At 39.1% G+C, this 14,782-nt stretch overlaps 1 pseudogene across 1 annotated transcript; it reads left to right on the plus strand.

Moving 5' to 3' along the window:
• Nucleotides 1-504: 504 nt before the first annotated feature.
• LOC308336998 (peptidyl-prolyl cis-trans isomerase FKBP3-like) lies at nucleotides 505-14,521 on the plus strand (annotated as a pseudogene). The gene is made up of 2 exons: nucleotides 505-525; nucleotides 13,921-14,521. The product of its transcript is annotated as a peptidyl-prolyl cis-trans isomerase FKBP3-like (transcript).
• Nucleotides 14,522-14,782: the final 261 nt, after the last annotated feature.

Here is a 14,782-nt window from a genome sequence, read left to right on the forward strand (position 1 = left end):
GGGCTGAACACAAAATGGTACTTTCCCTTAACTCCATCCTAGTATAATTCCACCAAGGCATTCAAATTATGAAATGTCAAAGGTTCATTTATAATCTCTACTTTCACCCCAATAAGAAAATATATTATCCCATTAAATATACTTACGTTTAGTATATACTGTGACCAACTAAGGAGTCCCACCAAATAGAATACCTTTTTTCCACTTTTTTTTCCACTCCTAAAATTAACACTCAAAGGTAGGTAAACCAAGGATTAATGATTCCCTTCCTGTATATTCTGTATACATTGATTTACACTTTTCAAGACATTTTCACACATTTTCTTTGACCTTTACAACAACTCTAGGGAGAAGGAAGAATAGATATTGTTTGAATCATTTTACCATTGAGGAAACCAAAATCTAGAGTAAGGCCAATTATTTGGACCAAAGTATGCCCCTTTTCCTTTTTGGCATACATCAAGACTACAGTTTCAATCCTTTGCAGTTAGGTGTGAACGTGTGATGGGCCCTGTCCAAGAGAAGGTAGGTAGAAGTGATTTGTACCACTTCAAGGCCTGACCCATAAAATCCTCAAAAGTATAAGCTCCCCATTCTTTTTTTTTTTTTAACACCAGCAGTTTAGCAAATATTTATTGGGTATTAACAAGACCAGGCGTCAGAAGCTGGAGTACAGATGTCAGGGAATAAGCAGAGAGAGAATAGCATTCAAAGGTGACAGTAGAACAACTCCTATGAAGAGTTGGGAGAGAACTGGGTGCAAGAGAACAGACTGCCCAAAACAGGCCCCAGCAGGAGCCCACTGAAGAAGAACCGAAGGGCTAGAACACTGGTCTTGACTGTCCCCTACTGAACTGGGCAGTGGTCCCAGTGAGAATGATGGGTCAGCAGAGTCAGCGAGAGCACACACCCCCATTTTTCCCCTCATTGACTAGCTGAATGAAGACTACTCAGAAAACTTAGAGAATAGCAAGGCTATAATCTGGAAGAAGTTTGCGTCACCACTTGGAGGAAAGTTGTCCAGGAAAGCCAGTCAACTAGGAATATGTATTGATGTTGTATGAGTGAGAAAGCAGCTTACGTTGTTTTAAGTGATCGCAATTTTGGGGTCATTTGTTGCAGCAGTTACCTTACATTAATACAGAGAAGTTAAATGATTTGCCCAGTGTTATACAATTAGTTTCTTTTTTTTTTTAATAAAGTCACTGAGCACCTGGGTGGCTCAATTGATTAAGCATCTGCCTTTGGCTCAGGTCATGATCCAAGGGTCCTGGGATGGAGCCCCACATTGGGCTCCCTGCTCAGCTGGGAGTCTGCTTCTCCCTCTGCATCTGCCTCTGCCTGCTGCTCCCCTTGCTAGTGCTTTCTCTCTCTTTCTCTCTCTCTCTCTCTCTCTGCCAAATAAATAAATAAAATCTTTAAAAAAAAAATAAAGTCAGGACTAGAACTTTGTTCTTCTAGTGCATAGTTTAATATTCATTTGTTTACCAGCACCAACCTTAACAGGCACCCTGCTGTACCCTGTTGCTATCTAGTAACTGAAGGACTGAAAAGTACGACAAATGAGCCACATGTAGTCAACTCTCTGAAGGTGACATCTGTTTCTTCCATGTGTTCTTCTAGTAGTTATCTGAAAATTCTCTCCCCTGAGTTCCTTTCCTTCCTGGTAGTACAACCAAAAGTTAATAAAACATATATTCTCTCCTACTGACATAAATTCAAACAGACTTCCTTTAAAAGGACACTGATGAATGAAGCTGCCAGTACATGCAGATAAAAAACAGTGACTAAAGTCCCACTAGGCATGGGTCACAGATAGATTGTGTCAAGGAGTTGGAGTCCAGAGGGCAAGGGTCAAGGCAAGAAGAGGTAGTGAATCCTTTATGGGGAGAGACACTAGTAAGATGATGATTCCATCAGGGAGGAGAGAGGTGCAGGCAGTGTTTCAGCACCTTGGAGAGCTCCTACAACTCATTACTCCTCTCACAGTGTTTCTGCTGACACCCAACCACATAGTTTGCCTGAACTCTCTAACTGATAACAGGGCTCATGTCCTTTCTGTGAAAAGCTTCATCTGTATAGAATAAGAGATTCATTCTCATTCCTTCTGAGTTCAAGGCCTGTGTCCAGTAGGTAAGTTGGAGCTGCCTCATCTAGCCTCACTGAAAACCACATGAGATGTTTACACCATGGAAAATCTAGAAAGGTACATTCTCAAGAGACTTCACCCTCTTTATGTTTCAGAAACTCTATTCTGGGTTAGAGGCTGGTGCTTAGGTGGGCCTGGGCTCCAAACACTTCACCAAAGCAAAACTATATTACTGTATGAACTACACCATAGCCCTATAATCTTAACAGGATGCTCATCAAAATTATGGGTCCCTTTCTTTCTGAAGGTGTGTTCTAAAGCTTCTTAATAGTCTATGAAAAAGAATTCTATAGAAAAATTAATTTTAAGAAAACTTGAATTAAAATACTTAATACTTAAGGTGCTGTCATATATGTTTTCTCTCTACAAAATACAATGTGATGAACATCTTCAGGCATATAATTTTTTTTCCTCTCTTGGGATTATTTTTCCCTTTAGAGATATGTTCCCCAAAGTGGAATTCCTAAGTTAAAGGATTTGAACAATGCTCTCAATTGACAGGTATGGCCAAATCCAAATGGGATTGTTTAATTTTACTCTCATTGGAAGTATATAAAAGTATCAGTTTGGGGATGACTGGGTGGCACAGCTGGTTAAACATTCAACTTTTGGTTTTGGCTTAGGTCATGATCTCAGGATTGTGAGATCAAGCCCTGTGTCAGGCTCCACACTTGGCCCAGAGCCTGCTTGAGATTATCTCTCTCCCTCTCTCTCTACCCCTCCTGCTCATGTTCTCTCTCTCTCTCTCAATCTCTCTCTCTCTCATGATTTCTCTAAAATAAATAAATCTAATATATATATATCACATTCACTAGTAGATTAGTAATTTGATTTGTATTCTTTGGTGTCTATACCTAGAACTCCTTTGATAAAGTGCCTAGAACTGTGCCTGGCCCACTGTAGATGCTCAGTAAGTATTTAAGATTGAAGTGAAAGGTTTAACACTTTCCCATTTATATCTGTTTACTGAGTATAGTTCCTCATTTGGAATTGTCTTATCTTTTTGTCTTTATTATTGTGATATTAATGTTTTCCTTTTAATTTGTCTAAGATATCAAGCCTGTTTTCCATTTGTTAAAAAATATTTTCTCTATGCTTTTAAAATTTCTTATACATAAAGTTTTAAGTTTTTTATGTACTCAGATTTTTCAGTCATAATTGTAAGGTCTATCACTTTAAGGCTTATAAACTTTAGAGAGAACTCCAGAGACCTCATAAAATTCAGTGTTTTTCTTTATGAATTAAGTTTCTATATATATTTTATTCATCTGGCATTATGGGGTGAGGTGTGGGTCTAAACTGATTTTTCTCTAAATTAGTAACAGATACACCAATACAACTTATAGCTGGAGCTTCTTTTTCCACAGTGTCTTTTGACTTTTACCAGTGGCTCTCAGTAGGACATCTGGGTTGGGGAAAAAAGGCGGGGGAATGAGTTTCAAATACCATAAGAGAATATAATATGAGGTAAAAGAGAATTATCTAACACTTTGCTGTGTGGGTTACATGACCCCGCTCTCAAAGGGTTTACAATCTTGTTGTCAAAGGTCAGATTTTTGTTTACTTCATTTATGTGTTCGAATGTGACAATCTAGCTGCTTTAAAGTGTTTCAAAGTAGGCATTGAAATTTCACTTTTACTACAATTCAGATGTGCAGTATAAATGTAGTTTCTCTACTTCCTAAAAACCTGATATATTATTCTTTGCAAATCCCTATGGCACTTAACTCTGATCCCTGGGGACTGCTCAATGGAGCCTGGTCAATGGAAATGGAACTGGTCTTGGAGAAAAGGTGTCCATGAATTCTCTGGTGCTCTGTCCCCTGCTAGCCTTGAGGTCAGGGTCCACAGCTGATGACCTTGTTGTCTATTTCTGTTTTTGTTTTTGGGGTTTTTTTTTTTTTTTTTTGGCTCAGTGACTATTCTAGGAACATAACAGCCCTCTCCCTCTAGCTGCTTTAATCTCATCTCTAGAAATCCTTCTCACTCCCCATCACAACTTCCTTCTCACCCCCGGAAACAGGATTCACTCTTTATTCTCTGTGGTGGCCAGCCTCTTGCAGGCTTCCAACACAGGGTCCATACCACATAGGAAATAAGGTTGACTCAGGTTAACCTAACTAAGGTTGACTAAGGTTAACCAAGTCCTCACTGCAGAGGACACTATTGGTGCTCCACAGTGATCCCCTTTGCCAACCAATTCAACAATCCTTCCAGAGGTTGTGTGTTGGTTGCTAACTGCTTACAAATGTCCCTTTCTTTAAAGAATGTCAACCAACTGTGTGGGGGCCATTTTACCCAGGAAGATAGGCTTACCCCCTCCTGTGGGGTACAGCTCACAGCCAAGGACTAAATTCTGGCCCCCTTGCCTCAAGGGGAAACAACTCTATGGTACAATTCATACTACAGAACTCCCTATGGGATCAGGCTAAAGCTAAGAACACACCCTTGCTTAGTACCTTCCCCTGCCCTGTCCCACTTCCCACTTCCCTCACTCCCTCTCTCCTGAGAGCACTCCTCCAATAAACAGCATGCACCAGAATCTTTGTCTCAAGCTCTGCTTCTATTGAACATGACCTAAGACACTCACAATGTCTAATAATTCCTCTCTTTACTAGGCTGAGTCATCCCATGTTGGCACACTGGTCTCTGTTCAGAGGACTCTTCTGAGACTTTCAAACCATGAATGAGACAAAAGTTCCCTGGCCTCAGTTTTCCCCAAATTTGTCTCTCAACACAACCCTAGCCTTTTCCTCAGGTCATGCCTATATGAGAGTTCTTAATACATCAAAATACTAGTTTTCTCAGTTTTGTGAATTGAAAATACCTTACCTCACTCTGTGGTTTATCTTTTCACTCTTTGGTTTTTTGTTTTGTTTGTTTGTTTTTTCTTTGGTGAACAGAAGTCCCTTTTCCTTATAGTTAGGGTATCTTTTGTACCTTGTTTATGAAATTCTTCCCTACCCACTAGCTCATGAAGATATTTCCCTATATTATCTTCTACAAGCTTTTTATTTCTCATGTTCAGGTTTTTAATACATGAATATATAAGAATATATTAGGGGGTATAGGGTGAGATGGGGTTTAATTTAACTTAATTATAGCCACTCATCTCAGTACTATTTATTCTAAGGACTGACATTTCTCCTCTGTTCTACAGTACAACATATGTCAAATACCAACCTTCTGCATGGATATATTTCTGGGTTCTTCATTCTATTCCACTGGTCTATTTTTTTTCTATCCCTGAAGAAAATATATACTGTCTTGATTACTAAGGCTTTGTAATACTCTTCTTATCTAGTAGATAAAGTCTTCCCCTTTATTCTTCTATTTCAAAAGGGTAATGGCTATCCTTAGCTTCTTGTATTTCTATATGAATTTTAAAATCAGTTTGTCAAGTTCCACCAAAACACATTTATTGCAATTCCACTGAATTTAGCATGAAATTTGGGGAAAATTGGCATCTGTTTTGCTCATATTTACTATGTCATATCTCCCCCTCTCTACATTTCTCTAATGTCTCAGAATAAGGTTTGATCATTTTTTTTCTGTAGATGTCTTGAACATCTCTTATTAGATTTATTTCTTGGTATTTTATATCAATTCCATTTTGTTTGTTGCTGGTATGGAGAAATATACTGGATTTTTGGATACTGAGCTTATATATCCTGAGACTGGGCTAAATTCTCTTACTAAGTCCAATAGTTTATCTGCCAAACCATCTGGATTTTCTATGAATATAATTATATCATCTGCAAATACTGGCAGTTTTCTGCTTCTTTCTTTCTAACTCTTATGCCTTTCTCTTATTTTGTGCACTGGCCAGAACACTAAAACATGTTGAAGAGCAGTGATTATTGGGGCATCCTTGTCTTGTTCCTGATCTCCAAGGAAAAGTTTTCAACATTTTACCATTTAGTATGTTTGCAGTAGGTTTTTTAGAGATTAAGAATATTCTCTTCTGGGGGTGCCTGGGTGGCTCAGTGGGTTAAAGCCTCTGCCTTCGGCTCAGGTCATGATCCCAGGGTCCTGGGATCGAGCCCCGCATCGGGCTCTCTGCTCAGCAGGGAGCCTGCTTCCTCCTCTCTCTCTGCCTGCCTCTCTGCCTACTTGTGATCTCTGTCTGTCAAATAAATTAATTAATTAATTAATTAATTAATTAAATCTTAAAAAAAAAAAAGAATATTATCTTCTGGGCACCTGGGTGGCTCAATGGGTTAAGCCTGTGCCTTTGGCTCATGTCATGATCCCAGGGTCCTGGGATCGAGGCCTGCATCGGGGGGGTCTCTGCTCAGCAGGGAGCCTCCTTCCCCCTCTCTCTCTGCCTGCTTCTCTGCCTACTTGTGATCTCTCTCTCTCTCTCTCTCTGTCAAATAAATAAATAAATAATCTTAAAAAAAAAAAAAAAGAATATTCTCTTCTGAGGACTTCAGGAAAGATGGCAGGGTAGGAGGACCCTAGGCTTACCCGAGATACACCTAGATAACACCCATATCAGCATAAGTAACCCAGAAAACAACCCAAAGACTGGCAGAACAGACTTTCCACAGCTAAATATAGAGTAGAGACCATATTAAAAAGGGTAGGAAGGGCAGAGACATGGTCAGGAACCAAGCTGACCTATAGGACTGTCCACGGGAGGGAGGGGTGTTTGGGCACAGAGGAAAGAACAGACCCCATCCCAGGCACCCCAGGAATGGGGAACAAGCACCGGGAAGACAAATCCCCATAACATTTGGCTTTGAAAACTAGAGAGGCTTACTTTGATGAGTTCTTACAATCAGTGGGACTTAACAAGTAGAACTTTAAAAATCAGTGGGCTTGACTCTTGAAGCGCCTCAGGGTGACAGGAAACAGTCCCCACCCTTAAAGAGACAACACAACAAACAGCCCCAGAGAGTTGTAGCGTAGAAGCAGCAGTTTGAAAAATGCCTGAGGTATACAGGATGGAGATTTGTCTACTAATCTCAGGATGTAGTGGAGGGGCAGGGATCTTTGGGAAACTTCCCCAGGAACAAAAGAGCCTGTAGGCACCATTTCACTCCCCATCCCCTAGGCTAGATACACAGACATCTGTGGGAACCAGCAGAGTGTGAACATTCCCCCGCTAGCTGGTTAATAGCGCACCGCCCCTGCACTCTTCTGCAGACTCACCCCCTCCCACCAGCCATGGCAGGAGTTTTCCAAAGCAGCAATGAGTCCCCTCCCACAGCAAACCAGCCCAGACCTTGCTAATATCACACACCCGACCTGTGTGTACTTCTGCAGACCCTCCCACTCCACTACCACATCCACCGGAGTCCATCCAAAGTGGCGCCACAAGCAGCAGTGTGAAAGCAGCCCTAACAGTGATTAGCACCACCCCAAAGTGACTTCTGCCCTGAACAGAGAGGAAAAGACAGACAGACAGACACACACACACACACACACACACACACACACCAGTCTAACTGAGGCCCCAGCAGTCAGCTGGGGGCAGACATCTGGTCTGCCTGCAGGCCCCACCTACCAATGAAAGCTTTTCAGGGGATAACACAGGGAGGGTGGCCTGCACTTCACTGCTACTACAGCTCTGGCAAACACCTGGTCTGACCGAACTCAAGCCCAAGGTAGCCCCGATCTGGCCCACTAACACCACCATGACCAAACCCTGCCCATAACAGGCAAAGAAAGCCATTGCAGACTGGACTGCGGGCAAATGCAGCTCAGCCACGACAGTAGGGCACATGCAACACACATAGGAGACACCCCTGAAGCACGAGGTTCTGGCACATTGCAGGGCACACTGCACTGCAGGGCACTCAGGACCTCTTCTTCATAAGCAGGAGAAGAAGCTAACTTTCTTAACACAGAGAAACAGACACAGAGAATTAGACAAAATGAGGAGACAGAAGAATGTGTCCCAAATGAGAGAATAGGACAAAATCACAGTGAGAGAGCTAAATGAAACAGAAAAGTAAGCCTGACAGAAAATTTAAAGTAATTCTCATAATTGTCACTGGACTTGAGGAAAGAATGGACAATCTCAGTGAGACCCTCAACAAAGACATATAAAACATAAAAAGAACCAATCAGAGATGAAGAACTCAATAGCTGAAATTAAAAACACACTAAAGGGAATAAATAATAGAATGAAAGAGCACGAGAATGGATCAGTGAGCTGAAGGACAGAGTATTAGAAAGCAGCCAGGCTGAACAGGAGAGAGAAAAAAGAATAATAAAAAATGAAAATGGACTACAGAAACTCAGTGACACCATCAAAGTCATTAGATTATAGGGATCCCAGAAGGGGAGAGAAGGGGGGGGCAGAAAATGTATTAAGGAAAAAAATGCTGAAAATTTCTCAAATCTGGAGAAGGAAATAGAAATCCAGATCCAAGAGGTCCCAACAAAATCAACCAAAGGTGGTCCACACCAAGACACACAGTAATTAAAATGGCAAAAAGTAGAGATAGAGAATTTAAAGGCACCAAAAAAAAAAGAAAGAAAGAAAGAAAGAAAACAGTTATGTACAAGGGAAACCCCATAAGCTATCAGCTGATTTTTCAACAGAAACTTTGCAGGCCAGAACAGAGTGGCATGATATTTTCAAAATGCTGAAAGGAAAATTTGCAGCCAAGAATACTCTATCCAGCAATGGCATCATTCAGAACAGAAGGAGAGATAAAGAATTTCCTAGACAAACAAAAGTTAAAGGAGTTCATGACCACTAAACCAGCCCTAGAAGAAATGTTAAAGGGGACTCCTTGAGTAGAAAGGAAAGTCCATAAGCAGAAGTATGAAAAGTAGAAGGCACAAAGGCAGTAAAATTAAGTATATGCATAAAAATCAATCAAAGTATTCACAAAATAGCAAGATATGAAGTATGACACAATATACCTAAAATGTAGGGGAGAGAGGAGTAAAAAAATTAGTGCTTTTGGAATGGGTTCAAACTTAAGCAACCATCAACTTAGTATAGAAGGCTATATGCAGAAAATGTTATACATAAACCTAATGGTCACTATATATAAGTCAATAACTTGCAATAGATAAGTAAAATATAAAGAAAAAGGAATGCAAGCCTGTCACTAAAGAAAGACAGCAAGCTGAAAGAGAGCAAGAGAAGAAAGGAACAGAGAAAAACTACAAAACAATCATAAAACAAGTAACAAAATGGCAATAAGCACATATTTATCGAAAGTTACTCTGAGTATAAATGGACTAAATGAATCAATCAAAAGACAAAGGGTGACAGGATGGATAAGAAAGCAAGACCCTTCTACATGCTGCAAACAAGTATTTGTTTCACACTTAAAGACACATATAGATTGAAAGTGAAGGGATGGAAAAAGTATTTATCATGTAAATGGAAGTTGAAAGAAAGCCAGGATAACAATACTAATATTGGACAAAACAGACTTCAAAACAAAGACTGTAACAAGAGACAAAGAAGGATACTATATGATCATAAAGTGCACAGTTCGACAAGAAGGTTACAACAATTGTAAATATTTAGGCACCAACGTGGGAGCATCCAAATACACAGTACAACTAAAAACAAACATAAAAGAAATAATCAATAGTGAAACAAAAATGGTATGAGACTTAAACACCTTACTTACATCAATGGCTATATCATCCAAACAGAAAATGAACAAAGAAAGTGTCTTTGAATGATACATTAGACTAGATGGCTCTAACAGATATATTCAGAAAATTCCACCCGAAAACAGAATACACATTCATTTCAAGTACATATGGAATATTCCCCAGAACTGATCACATATTAGGCCACAAAACAAGTCTTAGCAAATTCAAAAAGACTGAAGTCCTATCATGCATCTTTTCCAACCACAATGCTATGAAACTAGAAATTACAAGAAAAAAAAATCTTGAAAGAACACAGATATATGGAGGTTAAATAACATGCTATTAAACAGTGATTGGGTCAACCAAGAAGTCGAAGAGGAAGTTAAAAAATACACAGAGAGAAACGAAAATGAAATACAACAGTCCAAAATCTTTGGGATGCAGAAAAGGCTGTTCTAAAAGGGAAGTTCACAGCGAAACAAGCCTACCTCACGAAGCAAGAAAATTCTCAAATAAAGAACCTAACTTTACACCTAAAGGAGCGAGAAAAAGAAAAACAAACAAAACCCAAAACCAGTAGAAAGAAAAAAATAATACAGATTAGAGCAGAAATAAATGTATTAGAAACTAAAAAACAATAGAACAATGAAACTAGGACCTGTTTCCTTGAAAAGATAAACAAAAGTCATAAACTTCTAGCCAGAATCATCAAGAGAGAGAGATAGAGAGAGGACTCAAATAAGCAAATTCAGAAATGAAAGAAGAGAAATAACAATTGACATCACAGAAATACAAACAGTTATAAGAGAATATTATGAAAAATTATATGCCTACAAATTGGACAACCTAGAAGAAACAGATAAATGCCTAGAAACCCATAACCTACTAAAACTGAATCATGAAGAAATAGAAAATTGAACAGACTGATTACCAGCAATGAATTGAATCAGTATTCAAAAAACTCCCAACAGACAAAAGTCTAGGACTAGATGGCTTCAGAGATGAATTCCACCAGACATTTAAAGAAGAGTTAACATGTATTCTTCTCACACTATTCCAAAAATAGAAGAGGAAGGAAAACCCAAATTCATTCTATGAGGCTACCATTACCCTGATACCAAAACCAGATACAAAAAAAAGGGAACTATGGGCCAATATCTCTGATGGACATAAATGCCAAAATTCTGAACAAGACATTAGCAGACCAAATCCAATAATACACTAAAAGAATCATACCCCATGATCAAGTGAGATTTATTCCTGGGATGCAAGGGTTGCAAATCAATCAACATGATACATCACATCAATAATAGAAAGGATAAGAAACATATGATCATTTCAATAGATGCAGAAAAAGCATTTGATAAAATACAACATCCATTCATGATAAAAACTCTCAAAAAAGTAGACTTAGATGGAACATATCTCAACATAATATAGGCTACATATAAAGAATCCACAGTTAACATCATCCTCAAAGGTGAAAAACTGAGAGCTTTCCCCCTAAGGCCAGGAACAAGACAAGGATATCCATTCTCACCACCTTTATCCAACACAATCCTGGAAGTCCTAGCTATAGCAATCAGGCAACAAAAAGTAATAAAAGGCATCCAGATTGGTAGGAAAGAAGTAAAACCTTCACTATTTGCAGAGGACATGATACCATATACAGAAAATCTGGGGTGCCTGGGTGGCTCAGTCAGTTAAGCATCTGACCCTTGATTTCAGCTCAGGTCATGATCTCGGGGTCGTGAGAGCAGGCCCCACATCAGACTCCACACTGGGCATGGAGACTGCTTGGAATTCTTTCTCTTCCCCTCCCTTGGCCCCTCCCCCCTCTATAAAAAACAAAACGAAACCTGTAAAACTTCGCCAAAAAACTACTAGAACTGGTAAGTGAATTCAATAATCAACATATAGAAATTCATTGCATTTGTATACACTGATAATAAAGTAGCAGAAAGAGAAATTAAGAAAACAATCCCATTTACAATTGCACATAAAATACTGAGGAATAAACCGAACCAAGAAAGTGAAAGACCTATACTCTGAAAAGTATAAAATACTGATGAAAGAAATTGAAGAGGTCCAAAGAAATTGGAAAACATTCCATGCTCATGGATCAGAAGAAAAAATACTGTTAAAATGTCTATACTACCCAAAGCAATCTACACACTTATGCAATCCCTATCAATATACCAACAGCATTTCTTATAGTGCTAGAACAAAGAATACTAAAATTAGTATGGAACCACAAAAGACCCCAAATAGCCAAAGCAACCTTGAAAAGGAAAAACAAAACTAGCATCACAGTTCTGTACTTCAAGTTATATTATAAAACTCTAGTGATCAAAACATTATGGTACGTCATAGAAATAGACACATAGCTTGATAGAACAGAATAGAAAACCCAGAAATAAGCCCATAATTATATGGTCAAATAATCTTTAGCAAAGGAGGAAAGAACGTACAATGGGGCAAAAAGTCTCTTCAACAAATGGTGCTGGGAAAACTGGACAAGTTACATGCAAAAGAATGAAATTGGGCCACTTTCTTACACAAAAATAAATTCAAAATGGATTAAAGACCTAAATGTGAAACCTGAAACCATAAAAATCCTAGAAGAGAGCACAGGCAGTAATTTCTCTGACATTGGCCATAGTAACATTTTCCTAGCTGTGCCTCCTGAGGCAAGGGGGGGAAAAAAGCAAAAATAAACTACTGGGACTACGTCAAAATAAAAAGCTTCTACACAGAGGAAATAATCAACAAAACTAAAAGGCAACCTATGGGATGGGAGAAGATATTTGCAAATGACATATGTGACTAAGGGGTTAGTATCCAAAATATATAAAGAAATTATACAACTCAACACCCAAAAAACCCACAAATAATCCAAATTAAAAATGAACAGAAGACATGAGCAGACATTTCTCCAAAGAAGACATCCAGATGCCCAACAGACACATGAAAAGATGCTCAGCATCACTCATCATCAGGGAAATGCACATCAAAACCACAATAAGATACCACTAGATACCTGCCAGAATGGTTAGTATCAAAAACACAAGAAATAAGTGCTGGTGAGACGGTGGAAGAAAGGGAGCGCTTCTGCACTGTTGGTACAAATACAAACTGGTACAGCCACTGTGGCAGACAGTATGGAGGTCCCTCAAAAAATTAAAAACAGAATTACTATAGGATCCAATAATTCCACTACTATTTGCCCAAAAAGTACAAAAACACTAATTTGAAAAGATATACGCACCCGTTTATTGCAGTGTTATTTACAATAGCCAAATTATGGAAGGAAGCCAAGTGTCCATCAATACATGAAAGGATAAGAACACATGGGGGGGGGGTGTCTGTGTATTGATGTATGTGTGTGTATAATAGATTACTGAGCCATAAAAAGGAATGAAATCTTGCCACTTGCAAAAATATGGATGAATCTAGAGTATAATGCTAAGTGAAACCAGTCAGTCAGAGAAAGACAAATACATAATTTCACTCATATGTGGAATTTAAGAAACAAAACAAACAAAGAAAAGAGAGACAAATAAAAATCACTCTGAAAGGGGGCCTGCGTGGCTCAGTTGTTAAGCATCTGCCTTCGGATCAGGTCATGATCCCAGGGTCCTTGGATCAAGCCAGGCATTGGGCTCCCTGCTCTTTGGGGAGCCTGCTTCTCCCTCTCCCACTCCCCCCGCTTGTGCTCGCTTGCTCTCTCTCAAATAAATAAATAAATACATACATACATGCATGCATACATACACAAATATCTTTACAAAAAAAAATCACTGTGAAATACAGAAACAACCTAGTAGTAACAAGAAGGGGGGGATGGGTGAAATAGGTAAAGGGGATTAAGAACACACTCATCATGGGGCACCTGGGTGGTTCAGTCACTGGGCATCTGTCTTGGGTTCAAGTCATGATCCCAGGGTCCTGGGATCGAGCCCCGAGTCAGGCACCCTGGTCAGCGGGAAGCCTCCTTCTTCCTCTCCCACTCTCCCTGCTTGTGTTTCCTCCCTCGATGTGTCTTTGTCAAATAAACAAAATCTTAACAAAAAAAAAAAGAATACACTCATCATGATGAGGACTGAGTAATCGTGAATGTTCAATGTTGAATCGTGAGTTGGGTAAGATGGTAGAGGCCATTCCACAGCAGACCTAGACCAAGGAGCATCAAGTAGCTACCCAAGAAGGACATAATCAAGTTTTTAAAGGACCACAGTTCAGATTTGTTTCTTGCAGAACAGAAGTTATTAGGAATCACTGAAAATGTGGACAAAACAGCTAACAAGGACCATTTGGTTATAGCCTCTAATCATCTTTTTAAAAGTAAGCATTTCAAGGGTACTGAAAGTGTAAGTAAAGTGTCTGAGCAGGTGAAAATGTGAAGCTTAATGAAGATAAACCCAAAGAAACCAAGTCTGAAGAGACTCCACCAAAATATATAAATTGTGTTCTTAAAAAAGGAGTTAAAACCAACTTTCACAAAACAGGAGATGCTGTTCACTGCTGGTATACAGGAACACTACAGGATGGGACTGTTTTTGATACTATATTCAAATGAGGTCAAAGAAGAAACATGCCATGCCCTTAAGTTTTAAGCTTAGAACAGGCAAAGTTATCAGAGGATGGAATGAAGCACTCTTGAGTACGAGTAAAGGAGAAAATGCGCAACTAGAGACTGAACCAGAACGGGCTTATGGAAAGAAAGGACAGCTTGATGCCAAAATTCCACCAAATGCAAAACTCCATTTCAAAGTGGAATTAGTGGGTATTGATTAAAAGAGCAATGCTTCAGATATAAAGACATCATGATGCAACAATAAAACATGGCCTTGAAAAAACTTACGGAACTAATGAAACCTGGTTACCACTGTTAGGGAGGAGTCAACTTGAAAATTCAGGAAGCTAAATATTGTTTACTTGATCCCCAACTTTTTAAGATATGTAATCCATTATAATTTCCTAAAGTTTGAAATCTTTTACTACTGGTTAAGAACTGGCTTCCCTTTTACCTCTTGTTGTAAACTAAAAGGCTCAATA

Source organism: Martes martes (genome assembly GCF_963455335.1).
Source record: "Martes martes genome assembly, chromosome: X".
Classification (NCBI taxonomy): domain Eukaryota; kingdom Metazoa; phylum Chordata; class Mammalia; order Carnivora; family Mustelidae; genus Martes; species Martes martes.